This window comes from Meriones unguiculatus, chromosome 9, assembly GCF_030254825.1.
Source record: "Meriones unguiculatus strain TT.TT164.6M chromosome 9, Bangor_MerUng_6.1, whole genome shotgun sequence".
In the NCBI taxonomy this organism is placed as follows: Eukaryota; Metazoa; Chordata; class Mammalia; order Rodentia; family Muridae; genus Meriones; species Meriones unguiculatus.
In genome coordinates, this window is record NC_083357.1 from 83,710,765 (window position 1) to 83,734,963 (window position 24,199).

General features: G+C 36.4%; 1 protein-coding gene across 3 annotated transcripts in view; it reads left to right on the top strand.

Annotated features, from left to right (window-relative positions):
- Tdrd3 (tudor domain containing 3) overlaps positions 1-24,199 on the top strand; it is a 145,259-nt gene that overhangs the window by 113,289 nt on the left and 7,771 nt on the right. The window contains exon 13 of one of the 3 annotated variants that reach the window (XR_009594281.1): positions 7,180-7,266. The exons of the other annotated variants lie outside the window; for them this stretch is intronic. The gene's annotated coding sequence lies outside the window, so the exon portion shown is untranslated. The remainder of the gene's footprint in view (positions 1-7,179; positions 7,267-24,199) is intronic. 3 annotated transcript variants of the gene reach the window in all.

The window sequence follows — 24,199 nt, forward strand, 5'->3', positions numbered from 1 at the left end:
GAAATAACTTTGCACAAGTTTGTATCATTGGATGATGATAGCATTCTGGACATCACATTTAAAAGTCACTCTTTCAAATTCAAATTACATCCATAAAAAGTAATAAATTATTATTATTCCACTAATATATTTTTTTAAAAAAGCACAGAGGAACAGTGAAAGCACTAATTTACTTATTGAGAAGGGAGATAAGTAGTTAGAATAGATAGAACAATGAGTTAAAAAGGAAGCCTTGAATGTATAAGAACAAGGCCACGTTAGTAATTTAATTAGGCTATATGTAACTTAAACAGGATATCAAAGATCATAGTAGATATTAAAATGAGGAAAATTGTTATAGAAGTTATTAACTTCCAAAGAGTTTAGAATTATATAACAGTGATGCTTTGCCAATTAGTAATTAGTCCAGATGCCTGTTTGATCATAGACTTGCCATTCTCCCTGATAAATTCTTAAATAAGTTAGTGCCTATACTAGTGTTAAGAACATAATTTACCTTGACCACTGAAGACACTAAAGTATGTTTTGTTTTTATCATATTTTGGGAAACTTCCAAAGTTTATCATGTGGACAGTGTTTATTTTTTTCTGTGGTATAAAGTTAGAAGCAAACTGTATGTCTAGTTTGAACATAAAACAGCCTTTTAAATTATGGACCCAGAACTTCATCTGTGTTGTTTCTTTTCAATGTTTTTAATTAATTTTTCTGATGCTGGCAATTAAACCCTTATTATGCATGCTATAATTACATTATTACACAGATGAACTTTAAATTGCCTTTAAGCTTCTTTTCAATACAGTTATTACATGTAATGTGATTAATTTATTTCTCCTTTAGCTGTGATTCCTACAGGAGGTTGTGGGCTGAACTTGAGCCCTTTTCTGGAGATACAAAAGCTGCTAACAAAGCGGTGGGGGCAGGGTCTGATTCACTCATAATTGTACTCTGTAATCACAAATCCACCACCCTAAAACTATTTGTGATTCTTAAAACTCAGAATCAGCAATGATAGATAAACTAAGTAGAGTATTATGAAAACCTTGAGATTTAGCTTTGACCCAGCTAGAGTGTTTCTTTGGTTTTTGGTTTGTTTATTTGTTTTTTGAGACAGGGTTTCTCTGTGTGGCTTTGAAATATCCTGGAACTCAATGTGTAAACTGGCTGGCCTTGAACTCAGGGATGTGCCTGCCTTTGCCTCCTGAGCGCTGGGATTAAAGGCATGCATCACCTCCACCCAGCCTTTGCTAGAGCATTTTTCAGAGATAATTTAGGTCATCATTGAAATCATGCTATTTGTCAGGACCTATACAAAAGTATGTCAAAATTTTGATATAATTTGTGATTGCTTCAAGCCATATTTAAAGAACTTTTCAGATACTTTTAGACTATCCTAACATGCCTTTTTGATCACTGGAAGTATGGATTGTATTTTTACTGTATTAATATATATATTTTTTTCTGAAGGTGAGATAGCTCCTAAGTGAAGTAACATGTCAGGGACTATCCGTGCCACGATGTTTTCTTTTAAAGTTATTTTAATGATACTCTTCAGATTTTGTTCCTAACTTTAATTAGAGTTTATAAAGCAATTTATGTCTGAAATTAAATATTAATAGCATGTATCAGATTAGCATAAAATTGCCTTTTTGCATACCAAATAATTCTAGGAGACATTAAATTAATCTATTATCACTTAAGTATCTCCTTTACCAATGCCAACCTAAAGTATGGGCTTATGAATATATTATGTTGGTTAATTAAGGAGCTAATTTATGATTCTTTATTGTTTCCTGAATATAAATTTAACATTTTCCAGCAAAGAAGCTTTTATGGTGTACATTGGGTGAGGGCTACAGCTGAAGGGCCTGAAGTTGTCAGGTACATTCCCTGCCCCTCTGACACCTGACTCAGAAGAGAAACTTGTCCTATATGTAAATGCTGTCTTTCTATCTGCACTGAAGCCATGATTTTGCTGTTCTGAGTTCTTTCCTTTGCAAATATATGCAGAGTGTATTTGCTGATAAGCTCATTGCTAAGGAAATCAAGTGCTAAAATAAATGAATTTAAACGCTATTTTTGTTATGTTTATTTCTGCGTTCCTGAAGATTTTGCCCTCATATTGGGAATGTGCCTTAACAATATTAAATGACAGTTCATTTTAGAGATTCTGCTATGTTGGAAGAGCTGATTTCCTTGAATTAGGTTCGGGAGAATTTTGTGGCCATTTCCCCTGCATCTGTAATAGCAGACAGTATTGTTGATTGTTGTCTGTTGTAGGCTCACTTTTTTTTCAGTGGAATTCCTTCAGTGCAGCTTTCTGTCCTTACTGATGTTGATGAATATTGACAATATTGAACAGTACACACAAGGTACATATTTGATTTTATACTATAGTGAGTTATGAGTAATCCATTTCTTTTAAAATTTTACATAGTTATTTGTGTTTTCTTACATAACATATTTTCAGCCATCTTTGTTTCTATTCTGTTTCCTACAGAGTCTTTCTTTGTTTTTTATCCTAATTTTTTGTCCTCTGATAGACTGATTTTTTTTGCAACTTAATTTCCCATACCTTACTAGACCAATACTACTTACTATAAAATCATATATAGTAGGTTTTATTATGATATCTCAAGTAGAGTGGGCTTATTCTAATTTCTTGAGAGAAACTTTGGTGCTACAAACTTTCCAGTTCCATTAAACCTGGAAACTGCTGTCAAGAGTTTACTTACACTCTGGCTTGAAATGACTCCCTTAGGGGTCTGTCATTGGCTAAGAGCCCCAAAAGGAAGTGCTACAACAGTGAGTAACATTTAACTGCTTTAAGCCTTCTGTGATCTATTCAGTGAGCGCAATGGAGAGGCTCTAGTCGCGCAGCTTAGAGTAATCCAAGAAGTCATTGTTTCTGTGCTTCATGTCTGAACAAGCTAGCTTTCTCAACTGTGCTCTGGAAACAAACAAATTTGGAAAATGTGAGTTAAGTAAGTGAAGTATGACTTTACTACAGAGCTTCCTGGATGTGATATCAAATTAATAAGCACTTTAGGTCTACCAAGAGCCAGAGCCAATAAACAGAGCTTCACAGACTCAGGTGCTCATGGAGCTCTTCAGTTCCTCTTCCTTGAGATCCTGTTTCCTAGGGAAACAACATCACTCTTTCCCTAGCTTGCTTTCAAGTTTGGGAAAGATTCATCTTTAAAGTATAAGGTATGATTTTCCAGATGTTTAAAAATATGGTGGATAGCTGGGTGCAGTAGTGCACGTCTGTAATTCCAGCATTTGGGAGGCAGAGGTAGGCGGATCTCTGTGAGTTCAAGGCCAACCTGGTCTATAAAGCAAGTCCAGGACAACCAAGGCTACACAGAGAAACCCTGTCCCAAAAAACCAAATAACAACAATAATAATGATATTATGGTGTCTAAACATATAAAGCCAGTTTATTCCAGCATCCTCAGATTTTTACCTTCTACAAACACTCTACAAAAAATATTTCTAGAACTGTATGGCCTTTTCTGTCCTTATGGTTTTTTTTCCATTTTTTCTTGTTTTATTAATTTTTATTAATTACACTTTATTCACTTTGTATCCCCCCCGTAAACACCTCTCTCCTCCTCTCCCAGTCCCACCCTCCCTCCCTCTTCTCCACACATTCCCCCTCCCCAAGTCCATTGATAGGGGAGGTCTTCCTCTCCTTCTTTCTGATCCTAGTCTATCAGGTCTCATCAGGAATAGTTGCACTGTCTTCCTCTGTGGCCTGGTAAGGTTACTCCCACTCAGGGGGAGGTCATCAAACAGCAGGCCAATCAGTTCATGTCAGAGACAGTCCCTGTTCCCATTACTATGGAACCCACTTGGACACTGAACTGCCATGGGCTACATCTGCGCAGGGGTTCCAGGCCATCTCCATGCATGGTTCTTGGTTGGAGTATCAGTCTCAGAATAGACTGCTGTGCCCAGATTTTTTGGTTCTGTTGCTCTCCTTGTAGGGCTCTTGTCTTCTCCAGGTCTTATTATTACTTCTTTTCATGAAATTCCCTGCACTCTGCCCAAAGGTTAGCCATAAGTCTTAGCATCTGCTTTGATACCCTGCAGGGTAGAGCCTTTCAGAGGCCCTTTGTGGCAGGCTCCTTACACCCATCAGAATGGCAAAGATCAAAAACTCAAGTGACAACACATGCTGGAGAGGTTGTGGAGAAAGCGGAACCCTCCTCCACTGCTGGTGGGAATGTAAACTTGTACAACCACTTTGGAAATCAATCTGGCGCTTTCTCAGCCAATTAGGAATAGTGCTTCCTCAAGACCCAGCAATACCACTCCTAGGCATATATCCAAAAGATGCTCAAGTATACAATAAGGACATCTGTCCTTATGTTTTTAATAATTGGATTTTATTACATAAAGATGATTTATTTTATGTATAATTATTCAGAACTCGTTGATTATTTTCTTCTGCAAATTTTTATTTTATTTTTATATTAACTTTAAGAAATTTCTCCTTGGGAAGATTCCCATTGTAACATTCCTAATAAGGCTTTTTCTGATAATGTGACCTAATAGTCCACAATATTATATTTTCCATAAGTAAGGTGTTTTCATCTCTGTTTTTCTCTAATAATCTAGCTTAAGATAAAAGCTGATGTTATTCTTTTGTTAAGCTGCCATGCTTACTAAATGAAAAAGTATCCAAAGCAGTTAATTCAACGGGGCATTTCTAAATGGAGGGGAGGACGATAGACACCAGAGCTGCTGCTCTCTGTCAGCCTTTGCTAGCAGCATAGTGTGTTTTCTTCCCAGTCTTCATGTATTACAATTTTTATACATTAGAAGTTATTACTTTAAGCCTCCTAGGAAGGAAACTCTTGTCCTCTTCTCAGAATCTCTTGTTTTTATTTTCCTAGTATCATTGCTTAAGTCAGATGAATGCATGATGTGGAGTCTTAATTTCAGAGTTTATTTGTAAGATGTGTTCTAAGTAGAAGGGTATTCTGCTTTTAAAAAATACTGTCTTTCCAGGTACTAAAAAAGGAGGTGGTAATTGACAGTTGGATAAAGCTAGTAGAAATAAAAGGACTAATACAATCAGTGATTGTCTACTGTAAGTGCTGTCTCCCCCCAAGTTGACAGCATCAGATTTCTACGTTCATATGAAAACTGAGTTGGTACCCTCACAGTGGAAGGTGGTCAGCACTTATTGAGTAATTAATGTAGTTGTATTATCAAAAACTGCTGCTTCAATGCAGAGCTAAACATCACAGCTCCATATGACAGTTTTTACCAACGACTGTGTTCTTTTTATGTAAAAGACTGTGATCTTTTTTGGAAAATAGACTTGTTATTTATGTAATGTGAGAGATACTTTCTTCTAGTAACTACCTGGTAAATACTGGTAAGACTGAAATGGCATAGTCCGTAACATTGCTAGCATGGCTCAAGGCTACAGCTTTGCAAATACACGCCATGTGTTGGGGATAATGTGGAGAAGGTAACTGGAAGTCTTTTCTAAGACTCTGATTTTTTTTTTTTGGGATAATCATTTCCTGGCATGTTAAAATTATGAATAAATACACTTTCTTTTCTCAGATGGTTTGATTAGGATATTAGGGTCAGTCTTTTGGGTCAGGTCATGATTTACAAAGAGCTTATCATAGAAAACATGACATGAGAAGTTAGTTTAATTTAGCTGTTTATGGTTCAAACTGTAACCATTCTGATCATACAATCTTTTTAGTTGTTGGTAATTATTTTTGGTACCACCTAATGAATGGCTTAGGACAGCATAATAAGCATTTATCTTGGAAGACTTGAATAAATAAAGTTCTCAATAATACGTAAAAAGTACAGAAATGTACTTTTCTGATAAGGTGATCAGGAGATTCATATTTTAAAATATGAAACAAGTCTTAAAGAAACATATTGAGATCTCCAGGGTGTTAATACTTTATGTGTTTTATATCTTTTAGGTAACTTTCCCTCATTTATGTACCTCTTCTCTGCCTCTTCTCTTCCTCCTTTAGGAAATAAAGGGAAAAAGGCTTTTTTCCCTTTATTTTGTCTCCTTTGTTATTCTTTTCATTTTGAAGCTATCAAGTGATTAAATATTAGGGTGGATAACTTTCCAACTGGGACAAGAGTGTGATTGAGCTGATGTCTGATTAAAGAGTATTGTTTGGTGCAGGAATACCTTGGTATCCCTAGTGCCCTCATCTCTATAAATGCTTGTTTTACACTTGACCCTGCTTATTCTCATTAAGACTGCCAGGGTCTGAAATGTGTGAAGAGAAGACTTAACTGCAAAAAGGTCCAGGAATGATGAGAAGGTGGCTATGGGCAGAGGCAATTTAAATTGCATCCTTATAATCTTAGGATATTAGAAAAGGAAATAAAATTTCTCATTGAATTTGTTCATGTTTGGTTACAGATACAGATAAGATAAGAAACTAAACTGTATTTCCTTAAGAAAAGTTAAAGCATTATTCTCCAAGCTAGGTACTAAAAAGTCTAAATTTTACTATAGAAATTTAATTCTAAAAGGAAGTACTAAAAGTATTTTAGAAATAATTTAGAAAAGAACTTAGGTTATACCAAAATAGTAATGCATACATGTTTCTGTTGAGTATGTGGGCTATGAAAAAAACAATGCATGGACATTTTATTCTAACGATTATAATTAAATTTTTTTAATTTAAAATTTAAATGATGACATTAATCACCTAGTTAAGATGATTAAATTGGTGAAAAGTAGTTTCATATCATGGAATACTATTGGTAGCTTGTTATCTTGGGACTTCATCAGTTTTCAGAATCATTCTTGTAATGTAATTTAAAAGGTGTAACTGAACCTGCTAAAGAAAACATTGAGCAAACTGCTTTAAATAATTTTAATTGTAAAAAATAAAGTTCTGTTTTCTGAGGTGAGAATTGTTATGCTTTGAGAGTCCAGTGAGTTTTACCTAAATGCCAAAGTCTAGCCAGATGTAACTTTGGACATCACCTTTTAATCCATTCTTGAGTCCAAGGTTGGTGAACATTTTCAGCTTCTCTGTGCTGTCCTGAAAGCATTTGGTGGAAAGGGTCGCAGAAAGAGAGTGAAATGTCTGCTCTGCTCAGCCTCTGAAAGAAGGGCGGGCAGGGCTGGTCATGGGCAAATTACTTCCACCTCCCTTTTTGCCCCTGCTTCAGCTCTAGGGGAGCTGGGAATGCACAGGAGGAATCAGAAGACCTGGGTTCCAGTCCCGGCTCTGCCACTTACTACCTATGTGACCTTGGGTAAGTTACCTGACATCTCCGAGTCTCAATTTCACTACAGTATGTTGTGAAGATTAAATAATACGGTTTACATATATATGATTTGTAGCTGCCCAACATCTATAGAGATGATTTTTATCGCCATGGGCTTGGCCTCCTCCCTGTTGCTCTGAAGTCTTCTGACTGTGCCTTCTTAAAGAAGTCCAAATGACTTCACTACTTTGCTTCTCCCTTACCCTCTTGGCAGGAACCATTGTTCCTGCCCTCTGCATGCTTCTCACAGTGTAAAGCTAAGTGGACTAATCTTCACGCTGGACTGCGGGGTAATGTTATCCCTTCTCACCCCACTTTCACCTGTCTTTAATCTCTTAGGATTGCATGGTCAACAGATTCCGAGAATAGATCTAATCCCTGGAGATTCGGGTAGTCGTTGGAGAGAAGGTCTTCCTTAGGTAGAGAGGTCTTTTAGTCCTGTGCCCAAGTTCTCCATTAGGCACACTGGCTGGGAAAACTGAAGGTGAATGTTCTTCCCTTTCATTTTCTGGATGGAAATAAGTTCCCCAGAGCTCTCACTGTAAGGCTAGATCTATAACCTGAGGAGAATTGTAAAGAAGAGCTAAGAGGGTTTGGTGGCTCTCTCTTTGGTCAGCTCTTTTTAGACTACACAGTACAGCTTCCTCTGTTAGGAAAGTGCTGGCTTATCCTCACCTGACTTGCTGGACAATGCTTTCCTTTCTGGTGCTCAGTTATGAAGTGTGCATGGTACTGAGGAATGTGATATGCTTTTTGGATCACACATCTGGCTTCAGACCAAATGATCCTCATAGGGCTTAAAGAAAGTTTGATGCTCTGCTTGGTTCAACTTTTCCCATAACCTAAGAATGCTTGGTTTGGCACTGTAAATAACAGTAGCCGTTTACCACGGATTGCTTGCCATTAATGCCTGATTGCCATGCAGCACAGTAACACTCATATCATTATTAGATTAATTTTATTAAGAATTTTGCTTTTTTTTTTTTTAGCCTTGAACTATTGACTTACACTTCATATGGTTTCTTGCTGAAGTAGCAGTGCCATCTGTTACAACTAAAACTTAATTACAAATGCAGGTCGAAGCAATAAACAGTACAGTTAGACTTATCAATCAGTGGAAAAATTTTAATGATACAGTTATACGTCAAGGATGCAGTAAAATGTGGACCCTGATACAGAGCTAAAGGCAGTGTGAATTGACAGGGTCTTTTTATTGCCCCCAGCCCAAGATTTCAGAGTACTCACTTATAGCCAGTCATTGTGTAGTTGCTAATCCAAGGAATCAGTAATGGGGTTGTAGTACCATCCTTAAAGGAAGAAACTGAAAGCCACATAAGGGACAAGAAAAAATGGTGACATATCTGCCAGAAATTCCATGACGAAATCTGTAATGTATGTTAGTGAGTAAAAACAATTTACAGGCCTTAGAATATATTGACATATTTGTTTTAAAGTAATACACATAGCTGCTGTGTATATATAGTCTGTCTTAAAATTTTCCTATAATTTTCCATTGTGCTTTCAATTGGAAAAGTCAAAAGCAAATAAACTGAATAGGAATTGTGCCATCTGTGACAATTCATCCCTCAGTTTCTGGTCTGTTCATACCTGCCTGAAGAACATTTGGTGTGCAAACTCAGCCACTTTTCTGTGTTCATTCAGCACTAGCTAGCAGTCTGCCACTCATTCAGTTTCCACTGGAGGCTCTCATTGGGAACTCTTTTTGTAGTCTTTCTAGCATAATGACCACATCTTGTCCAAAGGCATCATCAAAATTCAATTTTTAGGAAATGACCCTAGAAATAGTTTTCCAGAATTGTTTAGTAATATTAATCTGATCATGAGAATGTTAGCATGTTTCAGACTCTTTTTCTAAGATCTGATTTTATTTTATGTGTATGGGTATTTTGCCTCCATGTATGTTTATACACCATATGTGTGAAGTACCTGATGAAGCCAGAAGAGGGCATTAAATCCCCTGAAACGGGAGTTATCAGATGGCTGAAAGCTGCCATTTGAATGCTGGGAATCAAACCTCGGGACCTTTTTAAACCTCTGAGCCCTCTCTACAGCCCCATACAGTATTTTTTAAAAATCTTATCTTGATGCCAGATATTAACACATTCAATAGCAAATGTTAGAGTCCCATGTGTGTTCAGGGCAGGGCTGATTTAGAATCTGCTGTTTGCTATATTTACTGTTCCTTTGTGGAAGTGGGGGTGGTTCTCTCAGTTAAAAGAGCAAAGAAATAGGGTAGGAAATTAAAAACTACTGTGTAATTTGGTGTGGTAATACATGCCAAATCCCTTCACTAAGAAAGCCAAGGCAGGAGGATGACCTGAGCATAGGAGTTTTATATCAACCTAGGTAACATATGAAAATCATCTCAATTAACAGCAATAAACAAACAAATAAGTAAATTAAATAACTAAGACAAACAAAACAGAAAACCTTTAATCTCATGATGTTTAGCTTAACCTGTTGATTTATCTGTTTATTATTGACTCTTTTATGAAGAGAAATTTTCCTAACATGGAACAATTTTTTTTTCTTTTTTTTTTCTTTTTTTATTTATTTATTTTATTTTATTTTTATCAGTTACATTTTATTAACTCTGTATCCCAGCCGTGTCCCGATCCCTCATTCCCTCCCAGTCCCTCCCTCCCTCCCTCCCTCATCTCATGGAACAATTTAAAATGAGGAAAACTTCATACATGTTCATTATCATTTTTGTATTACAATGGTAATATACTGTCCACCTTCACCTTTAGAATTTAAAGATAGACTACAAATAGGAAACTAGGAAATTGTATTTAGAAGAGACATTTTTGTGATCAGAGCATTAATTTATACACTACCTTAATGGAACTTTTGTGTGCCACAGGAAAGTAGAGCCCATCACAGATAGTTGATCTCTAATTGCTACCATGCTAAAATACAGCATGGTTTCTAAAAAGAACCTAAAATAGCTTGTAGCAGTGGGTTCAAACCTTCCTCCTGCTGTTACCCTTTAATACAGTTCCTTATGTGTGGTGACCCAAACCATGAAAGTATTTTGTTGCTACTTTAGAACTAGAATTTTGCTCCCATCATGAATCATAATGTAAATGTCTGAATGGCAGGATATCTGATATGTGACCCCATGCCAGGGTCTTTCCCAAAGACCCAAAGGGGTTGCAACTCACAGATTAAGAACCACCAGCCTATAATTTTCCAGTTACACCAGAGAACTTAGAAAAGTAGCTTGTCTCAAAGACCTTGCTATTGAATGTTTTATCATTCATTAAAATAAATACTAAGTATGTTTTTTTTTTTTTTAATCATAAGATTGATGAGCCTCCCTTATTTAAAATATGCCATAGTGGCACATTCTTGAGTAAATTTAGGAACTTGCCAATTAAGTATATAGTGGAGAATTATTTGTGTCATCTGGACTTCTGGAGGTAAATATCTTAGAATCAAGAATTGTAAATATAAAGATGTTTTGAAAATACTTGCTTTGATAAGCTTTACGTGATTCTTTTTTTCCTAGTATTCATGTTCTTAAAGAGTTAGGCTGTATTTCAGCAGATACCAAGGAAGAGAAAATCTTTTTATCTTGGCAAATTTTTGTAATAAGATTAGTATTGATATGCTGATAGGACTTGAGTCTGTAAAAATATTGCCTTGAGGTTCCTTTTCTTCATTGGAAGAAAAATGAACAAAGATGGTGGTAATTTAGATGAAGTTCTCTCTCTCTCTTTGCTATTATGTTGGTTATTAATGTGAACAAGTTCTAAAATAATTTGTTAGTGTAAGATGCAAAATAAGAGCTACTTTGGAGGAGATGAGAGAGAGATTGGGAGGGGTTAAGGGAGGGGACTACAGCTGAGATACAAAGTGAATAAACTAATTAATATAAAATTTTTTTAAAAAAAGAGCTACTCTGGAATCGTGTTAAGTTCATCACCTGTGCCAGTGTAGTCTGACTTAAATTAATAAAAGAAAAAAGCGAGTTGGGTGGTAGTAGCACAGGCCTTTAATCCTAGCGCTTGGGAAGCAAAAGCCAGTGGTTGTCTGTGATCCAGATGAGGTCAGCCAGTCTACAGACTGAGTTTCGGGACAGCTGGGGCTACACAGAGAAACCCTGTCTTAGAAGAAAAGAGAGAGAGAGAGAGACAGAGTCAGAGAGAGAGGGGAAAGAAAGAAAAGAAAAAGGGATTGTACTGTATCTAATACTATGAAGAATAGAATTTTACATTAAGAGCTAATAATATCTCACTTTAAGGAATTTGCTCCTGTGTTAATTCATTTAGATCCCGTAGCTGCTATGGATAAGGTTGATGTTTTAGGGTAGCTCAGTATAGTGAGTGGGTTGTGTACAGTATAGATAGCCTTGTGGGTGATTTGTATTCCATATTCAGAAATTTAGCATCCGAATACTGTTGCTTTATTAAAGTACACATCCACTTAAAGTGTGAGGTTGAATTTAACAAGATTGACATAATCTCTCTTGGGCTATTCATCACTGACATAGATGAAAAGAGCATGAACTTCACAGTCTACCGCAGCCTAGTCAAAATAAGTACCTCTAAAATCTCAGTTATGTGTTCTCTCCTCTGAAAAATAACAACAAAAACAGACAAACTCCTAGGTTGTTTTAAGCAACATAGAAACTGCTTAGTGAACATTTTCTTAGATTAAAATGCCTGGTTATGTGGGTTCTTGATTACTCCTTGTTCTGCCTTAAAGGCTTGAGAAGGAACAGCCACTCTAATGTTCACCTCCTGAATGAGGTCTGATGCTCTAAACCACAGTAGCAGCTTGGACTAGAGTTAGGAGCTCCACATCTGTCCTAAATTACATCTCGTCGTGGAAGGACACCGAATGACTCTTTTACATCATTCATTTCTTGCTCTATTAAACGTTTCTATTTTAATGTTACTAATAAAATGGAGATCTTCATGGACTCCTAAAATGTACGTCTAATATAAAATTCACAAATCTTTTAAATAGTAAATTAGTCGGTGTTTTTGTTTTCTCTGTTTTTATAACCCTCAGTCCCCTGTGTTAAGAGGACTTCGGATACAAAACTCAAAAGTTTTTTTTTTTTTCCTTTAAACTATTTTCCTATATACCTCAGAAACCATATAGCTTTCAGAAGTGGATGGCTTCTGTGTTGGTGCAGGCATGATGCTTTCAGCCAGTCCTGCGGAAAGTACACCTGCCATTGGACATTGACAGGATTGTTGTCCAGACCTTGGCTTTGAACAAATTATTGTTGAACCCTGAACAAGGTTGTTTTTGTTTTGTTCTGTTTTTGTGTTTTTCATGTTGTTTCTTTACCTTTTAAGACTGACATGCCTTCAGAGATAGTGAAAGTGAAATTTGAATCATGGATTTTATATTCTGAAAAGGGTCTTTAAACTGTTAGAATCCCTGAAGCTCCGTAGGTCTGATTTCTCATTGAGCCTCATTGTTATCCTTTGCTTTGCAAATTGTGTTATGATTTAGACACCATTACCAATATCTGGCTATTTCTTCTCTCTAATCCAGGTAACCTATTTGTTATACTTTTAATAGTCCTTTTTATATTTGTTTATTTACTTATTTTGAGGCAGGATTTTTATTTTTATTTTTAATTTTTTTATTTATTACAATTTATTCACTTTGTATCCCAGCTGTAGCCTCTTCCTTTGTCCCCTCCAATCCTGTCCTCCCTCTTCTCCCATGCCCCTCCCCCAGTCCACTGATAGAGGAGGCTTGAGGCTGGGTCTTAAATATCTCAGAATGGCCTCAAACTTGCTCCTGTAGTTGTGGATGATCTTGAATTCTTGATCCTCCTTCCTCTACCTCCTAGATATTGGGATTACAAACATGTATTACCTCATCTGCTTATTTACTGTACATTTATATACTCATAGTTTATGTTCATTCGAGGGGAGTTTTAAGTTTCACAAAGGAAAAACGACCTTTGTTTATAGATTGTATGAAAACAAAAAGTTGGTTGTGGGCTGGAGAGATGACATGATGATGAGTGATACTAACTGCTCTTTCAGACAACCAAGGTTCAGCTCCCAGAACTCCATCCTGGCTCACAACCATCTGTAACTCCAGTTCCAGGGGGTTCTGATGCCATCTTGCATGGACACTGCACATGTGCAGTGCACCTACATACAGACAGATAGTCAAAACACCCACACACATAAAGTTGACTGGTTTGTCTTCCTACTTTTAGTCAGGGAAATGCAAGAGAAGCCAGAGGCCTCATGCCTTCCTAACTTGTTCCTTCTGTCACTGGTTCTGGTTTGGCTGCATGACAAAGGAGATGTATTTTCATTTTTAGATGACAATAAGAACACAGCATGTTTAGTACAATCACATTTTTATTCTTCCTTTGTATAAGATGGTGAGCAAAGAATATAATAAGCTCTCGTGACTTATGCCGAACATCTCAGATGTTTCAGTTTTGGAGCTATAGGTTGTTAAAGCATGCTTCCTGCATTTTTATGAACCTAAAAAGCAAATAGTAGCAGAATATAGTTGTCTTTCTGTATCAGGTGGTAGTGGATACTGATTTTCATTCATTTAATGAAATTAAATGAGTGGATACTATTTTTCAGTCATTTAAGGGTAGAAATAGCGGTGTCTCTCTTTTACTCCTGGAAAAGAATCTTCATAATACTTTCTTCTCTCTTTAGCCATCTAACTGTTAAAAATGACCCAGAAAGTTTCCTATAGTAGGAAAGACATTTAAAAAATAGCTGCTTGCATATTGAACAGTTTAGAATCAAGTGGGAAAAGATTTAAACTTAAGCATAATGAGTGAAATATATACAACAGCAGAATGAACAATGAACTCTAATTTATTAAAGTAAATGTAGCATAGGGTTGAAATGTGAAGGCTAGAATCTCTACTGAACAAAATGGCTGCCGTTGGAGCACTTTCTGGTCCCCCAGCATATCTCTTGAAATGTATTAGTTAATTTAATATCTATGGGATCCCCTGAAGTAAATATCAGTATCCCCACTTTATACACAAGAAAAATTCCAGGTAGAGATTATGAGCCAGTAACTTAACTTGCCTAAAATCTTTGAACTAAGTTGAAGGACTGATTTATATTTGACAGTTTCTGACACCACAGAGAATGCATTTCATTTCTGAATGGGAATACTCCCCCAGCTCTGTGTGATTTAATCATGTATATGTTCATTACAGTGGTAAGCTTATATTTTGATAAATTTGCCTGACAAAATGTCTTTCAACTAGCACTAGTTATCACAGAGAGACAATGGAGTTTCCTTATTTTTCTAAAGGTTAAAACCATGAGTAAGTTTTTATGTTATCTAAGTACAGAAATGAGGATGATTGTTGGTAGAAGTATCAGCTGGTGTTTCTCAGGGGCAGCTGGGAATTAGAGGCATGGGGTAGAAAATCAGCCATCCTCTTGCTTTTTCATACTGTTCATTGCTAGAAGAGTTTACTGTTTCTTTTTTCCTTTTCCTTTTTTTTTTGAGTCAGGGTTTCTCTGCAGCTCTGGCTGTCCTGGAACTTGCTCTGTAGACCAGCTGGCCTCGAACTCAGAGATTCACACTGCCTCTGCCTCCTGAGTGCTAGGATTTAAGGTGTGCACCACCACTGTCCGGCTGGAAGAGTTTAACCTTATGCTGTCATGTCTTAGCAATTTCTGAATGCATTGCAAGCTATTATCAAGGTTCAGTTGTATTGTCACTACCCATCTAGAATTTACCCACTCAGCAAAAATGAAGGCTAACAAATCACCCAAAGGCTATACTATCTCTTTATTCCAGTTATTCACAATATACCAGGAAGAATAGTGTGCCAAAATCAGGTTATTTATTCTGCACAAACTTCAGCTCCATTTACTGTAAAGCTTTGTGCTTAGGTTTGGAAAAGAGTTCTCAACAGATACATAATGAATTAGACTTGGGCGTTAGTTGTAAGGATTTCACTCAGTTTTGAGCACAGAATGAATAAACTGATTGAGCAGCTGATAAAATTTTTAAAGCAGTTGCCTCATATATTCATACTTTGTCAAGGGGAGGAGAGTACTTTGTTCATGAGAGATATGTAATAGTATTATATTCTAGGTAAGTCATACTTGAAATATTATCCCAAGTAGCAGGCTATGTAGAATAGTCAGTCCCAATATGTAAAAGACTATTTCATTGATGAAGATTCTAGAAATGATGACACTTGACAAGTGACTCCTACTGAAAGAATAAAAAAGAAGAGGTAAAAATTTTTCATCTTACACAATCTAGTCTGATATATGGAAGAGGAAACAGACCAGCTAGAAAACCCAGTCAGCAGTTCTAAAAGTGCAGCCTTCCTTTGTAGTAGAAAAGGCAGGATTGTGGTTCCCTGCCCTGACCTGAAGGGGGCATCACTTCCATTCCTGTGGTGTTGGGACAACTGTGCCCCTGAGCAACTAAACTAGCCTTGGTGATTGTTGTTAAACGTTGGTTTTCTTTTTTTACTCAAGAGAAATGATTACGGTTTGTCTTGCACGCAGTGTTGTGCATATTTGGGCATGAATTTGGCGTGATACTTGAGGTTGTACCTGCTTTCACGTTACATTTTTATTTGTCTGTTTTAAGTTCCTTAATTCTTAATGAAGAAAAGACAACATCAGGAAATTATTCACTTCTCTGTCGTTTGTTACTGATAATTATATGAAGCATTTCCCTTCAAATCTCTCTTTCTGACCTCAATTTTAAAAGCAGAGATGTGTCCTATAATTTATCAACTGGACATAAAGTGTTGTTGTTTTTCTAATTCAATTTTTAAAATCTCTATTCCAGTCCCTGTAGCATACCATATGTGTATCTGTTTCAGTTGGGCCCTTAAAGGAATTCCATTGAGCTAACTGTTTTACAGTAAAGCCAGTTTGGTGTAATGATATGGTAATTACTGCTTTCAGAGAAAGAATTAGTTTTATTATCTTAAGTTCTGTTATATTAACCTACTATTGTAAATTGTAAAAGTAATATAAGTTATAGGAGTTAAATAGGAATTTCTTACTTGTAATTACTGCTCGTTATAATGTATATGTCTAATGTATGTAGACTATTATGTATATTTTATTGTATTATACGTAATTATAAAATACTCCAGAACATCTGTTCAGCTGCCATATTTTGTAACACATTGCTCTGGCAAGCATAAACATTTACCTTAACATTTATCTATGGGCATCAGAGGACCCATATCTTTCTCTTCAAGTGGTCCTTCTACTTCTGTGTACTTTTTTCAACTCCCCTCTTTTATTGCTAGTGGTATTTGTTATTTTAGGAGTATAGGCTAAAAGCAAGATGTTCAAAGAGGTTAATCATGTGATTTTATTTTTAATTTTGCCTCAAATTACTGAGATTTTATAAGATACTGTCTGTAACTTTTGATGATCATTTTCATCCATGCCCTTTTGCTAATTTGCTTCCTCTTTGGTCTTTTTTTTCCCCCCTCATTTTCTTTATACATAAAAGTGATAGCCCTCCAAAGAAAGAAAAATGGCAATAGAATATGTTATAATGATATATTCTTTAGGTTTTCATTTAGTTTTAAATTTATTATCCCATATTAATTATGCAAATGAAATTATTCCTTTTGTAGCTTTTGAACTTCTGAAGTAATTTGGTGACAGTTGTGGTTTTGTTTGGATTTTTGTTTGTTTGTTTTGCTTTGTTTTCACACCATTGGCTTTCATTTTCTCCAGATTTTTTTTTTCTTTATCTACATGCTGCAATTGGAATAGTGCTGTAAGGAGCTCAGTTCCGAGTTTTCATCAAAGTATCTAAATCTAAATAGTTTAATTGAAAGAAGCACACATTTTTATTTAAAGTTATTCAGTTTAGGTTAATGTCAAATGGATTGTTTATTTGTTGAAAATTTTATTTTCTCAAATAATTCTTATGTAATGGCATCATTGCTGTTTACTACCTGAAACGTGATAGGAAAATTGAAGTAGTGTGTATCAGACATGATGAACTCTATACCAGAGCCAGACCTGGTTAAAGAGACAGAGTTCTTGAGAATCCTGCTGTGATGCAGAATCTCTTAGAGAGAGCTTTGAGCAGGCCGATGTCTATAGAGTAGCTACACACTTCCTGTTTGGACTCCAGAAAGGCTGTAACCTGTTAAGACAGTTGGTTTCAGAGAGATGCTTTTTTAAATTTTTTTCAAATGATAATACTTTTGAGTTAACGGTCATTTCAACAAAGATAATGACTGTTACTTAAATAATGATTGTGCTGAAGCCATCTATGTAATCATACAATGTGGCACTGTAGACATGCTCAGAACTAGAGAAATGGTTGGAAAGTGTTCCAGCTGCTCCTGCTGTACAAACAATCGAGTTGCAGCTCAGCAGTTAGGGTGTACTGACTGCTCTACCCATTACCCACATGGCAGCTCACAGTCACCGGTATCTCCAACTCCAGGGAATCCAGTACCCTTTCATGGACTCTGTGGATCTGTATTCACACGTTTATATAGCACAAACAGGCACTGATAATTTGAAAAACCTTTTAAAATGATTCTATGTAAAGTGGGACTGTATGCTTTCATTCATACAGAGCATCTAATACAGTCACATTGGATTAAAAGAAGCTGTGAGTGGTGTGGAGGCTGCAGGAACAAGGTTAAGTTAAATGAGGTGTTGAAAGGGAACAAAGTTACAGTTGTGTGAGATGACAGGGTCCTGCAGCTTGGTGATGACAGTTAGCACTCTTGTGTTATGCTGAGTGAGTGGATCTTAACTATTCTCCCAAGAAAACACAGGGATAAAATAAAAGCAGCAAGATTGTGGTTAACTATGTGAGGTGATGGATAAGTTAATTGGCTTGTGATCATTTTACAGTGTGTATAGATATATCTTTTATTTCAGTGTACATTTTAAATATGTATAGCTCTCATTTTTTCAAATATTCCTTATTAAAGCTGAAAAATGTTTAAAAAAATTGACCCTAGAAAAATTGAACTACTAGAAAAGTTAAGGGAAAACTATCCAAAGTGAGAAATATTAGTGAAACACCATGTTATTCAAACTAAAGACTTTTAGATTGTATAGCTGAGCAATCTCCCTGAAACATGGCCACTGAATACTCTGGGACATACTATTCTGAGCCTTAGTTTCTTCTAGAAATGGTGAGATGAAATAATTCAAATTATTATTATAAGTATTAAATAACATTAAAGATGCCAGACTATAGTAGAATAAACATCTAACCTGCTTTTTCTGTTTCTTAGTTTTACAGACTTTATTATAAAAACCTTACAAGTAAGTAAAAATGTCACACATGAAAATTAACATACCCCAAATCTATTTTAAATCATAGATATGTATAGAAGTAGTTTTGGATTGGAAAAGGGTCCATGAATTTTATTATTGAAATTTGCTACTATTTCTTTTAAAAAGTTCTCTTTTTCCTGCTTAAGATACAGTACAACCTTTTGATAGTTAGTGACTTTTCCTAGGTGCTTAAGCTGCCCAAACCAGCTGTATTTTGCATTAAAGAGAAGGAAACCTTACTGGTGATAGAGACAGGACAGTGATGATAGTACAGTGTTTGCTTCGGCGGTCACTCAGAAATCCATATTCAAATATAGTTGTCTTTATATTTTGCTTTACCTGGCAGTCGTGGCAGAAACCTTTAGCTATGTATGTGTTTATATGACTTTGTGCTGCCCTATAGAGTCACCAATTTTAATATAATTTTAGAAAACAGGGTTTTTGGCACTTATTTATTTTAGTTAAAATCAAATAGAGATAAATAAATAAGCTAAAGCCTTTCTAGTTCAGGCTAGCCTACTTGCTCCATAGTTGAGACTCGCTTACATGCCCAGTCTTCACTTCCCACTGCTGGGATTATAGGTATTTTCCACCGTGTCCTTAATAGGAAAGAAAAAGATTTAAAAAGAGGTCAAAGTGACTTAGTCAGTGAAATGGTCCACAGTCCTTTTGAAACTCTATTTATCAGAATGAAAACTGTATTATTATGTGTTTGTCATAGATTTAAAAACAGATTAGATTTTTAATCTGATTTTTCTTCTTCCATTAATATTCTCCCTTTCTCTTCTGCCATAAAATATTTACTTTAAATATTGCCAGATATGGAGCATAAAAATGGAAGAAGGAAGACTAATTTCCTTCCCAGTTTTATTTAAAATGGTATTTGTTTCTGTCACAATTCTAAAACCTAAACTGCATTTGCTATCTTAGGTTTTGTGTTGTAACAGTATCTCATGTATTGTTGACTCTAAGGGTTTTTTTCTACTTAGTTGCACCAGGTGAGCTCTTTTTAACAAATGAGAAAACTTAAGGGCATAATTGACTTTCCTCTTGTGAGCAGTCAGAGATGGCATTTCCCGTCCTTCCTTACATTAGCCACACACTCCAGTTTGGAGTTCGGTTAGTAGCTTATGGCTGAAGTGAAACTGGATATAGTTTGTAATGTTTGTGCCTCACAGGTTCCAAAGTTTGGTAACACTGAAAAAGAAAGCAAAGCACACTGTTCACCCATATGCACAGCTACCCCTTTTCACCTGGGCCCATCTGTCTTACTTACATTGAAGATTTCAGTTGAAAAAAAAAGAGCTCCACATTTATCCTCTAAGTTAGTAATGATACTAATTCAGAGAAAGTCTGCCCGTAGATTCTTCAGTGCCCTCTAGATTACGGAAATGTATGTGGTCTGTGTTACTCCCCATCACTGGAAGCATGCCAAAGGGGAAGACAGGAATGTGAAGGGGACCTGTGCCTTAGTTTGGGCTGTGGAAGTGATTACTTAAGCAAATAACGACTCCCTAGGTTGCCATACTATGCATTCTTTACAAGTTTGCCCTTTCGTTTGTAGCTCTAGGTTGTTATGGACTTGCTGTTTTGTGTTAGACCTGTAAGTGCTAGAGTAGAACATATATCTCAAAAAAGAAAAAAAAAAAAGGCAATTGATAAACTACATTACTATTGGTAGCATCTAATTGTGGTGGCCATAAAGGCTGGCTATCCACAAACAAACCTCAAGGAAATAAGAGCTGAGTTGTCTTTGATTTCAGTTTCAGCTGTTCTAATACAGTAGAATATTGGTGGAATTAATTTTTAAACAGGTCATTTACAATATTTTAAGTTGTAACTTTGCAGTCCATTGCATAATGTTTTGTAAAAGCATGTTTGTCATGACAGCAATTGTTTGCTTACATCTCATATTAAGTTTGGTTGTATTCCTATAAATATCATCCGACCAGACAGGCAGAGTACAGCCTAGTGCTTTACAAAGTAGGTTTTTGTATAGAATCACAACAAGAGATGTGTACTTGCTAACATTATGTATAGGTTAAATTTCAAAGATTGCTTAAGCATATTGAACTTCACTATTACATCCATTGAAAAGCTTCCAGCCAGGACTGGCTTGAATTCTCCATGTTCTGTGATTCAACTATGTGGTGTCTTCAGCAACTGAATCTTACCATCAAGCTCTGGAGGCTAACCAAGACGTCAGCAGTAGCCTGCCATGTTCGGCGGTCTTTGCAACCTCACTCCTGGCTCTGGGCTTTTTATTTGTTAACTGGTGTTTTATAGGGCCATTAGCCTCCATTACAGGACAACTTCACTTAGGTTTTTAAAAATGTATGTGGGTTAATATATTTTAGGAAAATGGGATGTGCATTGAACGTATGACAGGAGTCTACCGCAGAAGGCATCTGAAAGACTCTACCTAGCAGTGTTTCAAAGCAGATACTAAGACTCATAACCAAACCTTTGGCAGAGTGCAGGGCATCATATGAAAGAAGGGGGAGTTAGTATGACGTGGAAAGGATAGGAGCTCTACAAGGACCAAATATATCTGGGCACAGGCTCTTTTCTGAGACTGATACTCAACCAAAGACCATGAATGGACATAACCTAGAACCTCTGCTTGGATGTGGCCTGTGGTAGCTCAGTAACCAATTGATTTCCCATAGTAAGGGGAACAGGGACTATTTCTGACAGGACTCAACTCAATGGCAGGCTCTTTGACCTCCCCATTCCCCAAGGGAGGAGCAGTACTGTTAGGCCACAGAGGAGGACTTTGCAGCCAGTCCTGAAGATACCTGATAAAACAGGGTCAGATGAAAGGGGAGGAGGTCCCCCGCCATCAGTGGACTTGGAAAGGGGCAGGGAGGAGATGAAGGATGAAGGGTGGGATTGGGGAGGGAATGAGGGAGCGGGATACAGTTAACAAAATGTAACAAGAAAAATAAAATAAATTATATATATATATTAGGAAGCTTCTATAGTAGTTGGTTTTGATATCATAGCTTTTTTTTTTAGAAGTCTTTAGCATTATTTATCCCTTCCAATTTCTCTCTTCTACCTTTTTATCTCTCTTCCACTGCACTTTACTCCTTTCTGTTTCATAATTTCCTTTTAGCCCCTTATACTAGTGTGTTCTTTCTGCCTTCCCCATGGACCCTTACTCATTTACTTTGACCTCTGTGGGTATTCTTAATGAAACACATTTCTAAAGATTCAAAGCTAGCATCTATAAACGAGACAAAACATGAAACATTTGTTTTTTTCTGAGTCTGGGTTATCTCACTCTGGATGATTATTTCAAGCTCCATCCATTTACTTGTGAATTTCATTTGTTTTTCTTAATAGCTGAGTAATATTCCACTGTGTAAATATGTAACATTTTCATTATCCAGTCATCAGTTGATGGACATATACTGCCTCCTACCTGTTGTGAATAGAGTGGCAATGAACATGGATGAGCAGGTATCTCTGTAGTAGGGTATAGAGTAATTTTGGTGTATTGCTATGAGTGGTATAGCTGGTTCATGTGGTAGATATGTTTTCAGGTTTTTTTGGAGAAGCTGCATACTGATTTCCAGAGTGGCTGTACCAGTTTGTACTTCCACCAGCAGTGAATAAGTGTGCTTCTCTATATCCATGCCAACATTTGCCATTATTTATTTCTTTGGACCTTAGCCATTCTGACTGGGATAAGATAAAAAGTTTTAATATTCAAGTCCCTGATGGTTGTGGATATTGAGCCTTTTAAAGAATGTTTTTCAGCTGTTTGTGTTTTATCTTTTGAGAACTCTGTTTAGCTCCATGCATGCTTTGTTTTTAATTTTTGTTGTTGTTTTGATGCTTATATTCTAGATGCTAACTCTCTGTCTGATGTATAGCTAGAAAACCTTTCCTTGCTCTGTGGGCTGTCTGTTTATGTGAGTGCTGGTGTCCTTTGCTGCATACATACAACACAACGGCTTCTAGCAAGCATCCATAGTCATCAGTTCTTCCCTGTCATGCTTGCTCATATGTTTAACCATATTTCACCTAACACTTCTGAAACAAATCCATATGATATAAACATCTATAAAACCTCTATTTGTGGGTTTCAAGTGGCCAGTTTATAGTGAAGTTTCATAGAACAACTCACTTACAGATGGAACATGTGTAGTTGGATGTGTGGTGTCTAAATACATTATACACTAAGAGGCCAAAGAAATATGCTGAAGTGATGGAGTTGTAAATGTTCAGTTTCTTTTTATTGTTGAAATTATTGTCATCTTTGTTGGTTATTTTTATTTCCTTCAAAATACATTTGATTTATGCTTGTCAGACTGGTTCTTGAAGGTTGTGTGTGTTGGGAGGGTGTCTGCTCAGGAAAGGTTTCAGTGGGCAAGTGAACATGAGCATGAATAGGGGTTCATTTTGAATATTCATTCTTTGAAACTAGGCTGTATTTGATAACATAGCTGAGGTGAACAAAAGTTAGAGTCCTAATAACTACAGTCTCAAAAGCTTAGGTGAAGATCACATTGGTTGTTTCTGTCACATGAAGGTATTCCAGATCTTATAAAGAACATCACTGAGAGTCAGAAACAGAATAGTTCCCATGAGAACTTCTTGTATTGAGCTCTGTGACTTGGGAAAATTGCTTTATCTCCCTAGACATATTGACAAATATGTCCATCAAATCTAGTGGGAGTGACTAGATGGCCTTCTAGGATGCTAACTCTGATGCAGTGTCAGTTTTTTAAAATGCTAATGAACTATGAAATAACTTTTAGAGTTTTGAAACCTGAAGGAAGAAGTTAGGCTAAAGAGTAACTAGATTTCCTTAAAGACAGGTCAGACTCCTCATCTATAAACAACTGTACTGTTTGGTGTGGGATGGGGATGCAGCCAACACTCAGTGCTCCTCCTGCAGACCACAGTGGGTTTAGCAATGGAAACAGTGTCTGCTCTCAGCTGCACTGCAGGAGAAATTTAAAAGTTAATGAAAGCAAAGATTGTGCCTTTGACAGTAATTGAGAACTAAGCTATGAGAATCTTAGTTTTTGACTGCCACTTTGTATAAAAAGATTGTGAAGACATCAAATTATGTGAAAGAAATTTCATGGTTGGTCATCTCTCTAACACTAATTGGCCCTAGTGAGTACAATCTGAATCTTTTAAGGCCAGAGAGACAGCTTTTCAATAGCAATATCATTTTTATTAGGCAGTTGCGCAGCATGTGAAGTGTCTAACTTCTAACGATGTGTTTCATTGTAAAGCAAGGACTTTTCAGACGTTCTCCAGCTAGTTCTGCAGCTGGGTGTAGGCAAAATTAACATTCTAATCTGATTTCTACAATAATTACTTCCTCTCCTAAAGTACCAGATATATTTCCATCCTTTTCAGTTAATATGCAAAGCACTAAGTGTTGTCATTTGTCATAAAATTAAGTATATCTCCTTTTCAAATTTCAGTAATATTTGATAATCACCATTCAAAACAGTGACCAGAATAGTAAAAGAACTCTTTCCTTTTCCAAGAACTTTTTAGTTTTTTCTCCTTCATTTTAATTGTTGTGCTGAGTTCCAGATCTGAGGCCCTACACAGTTTGAGATTGACCTTGGAAAGGGGATTGGGGAAAGGAAAGCTCATCT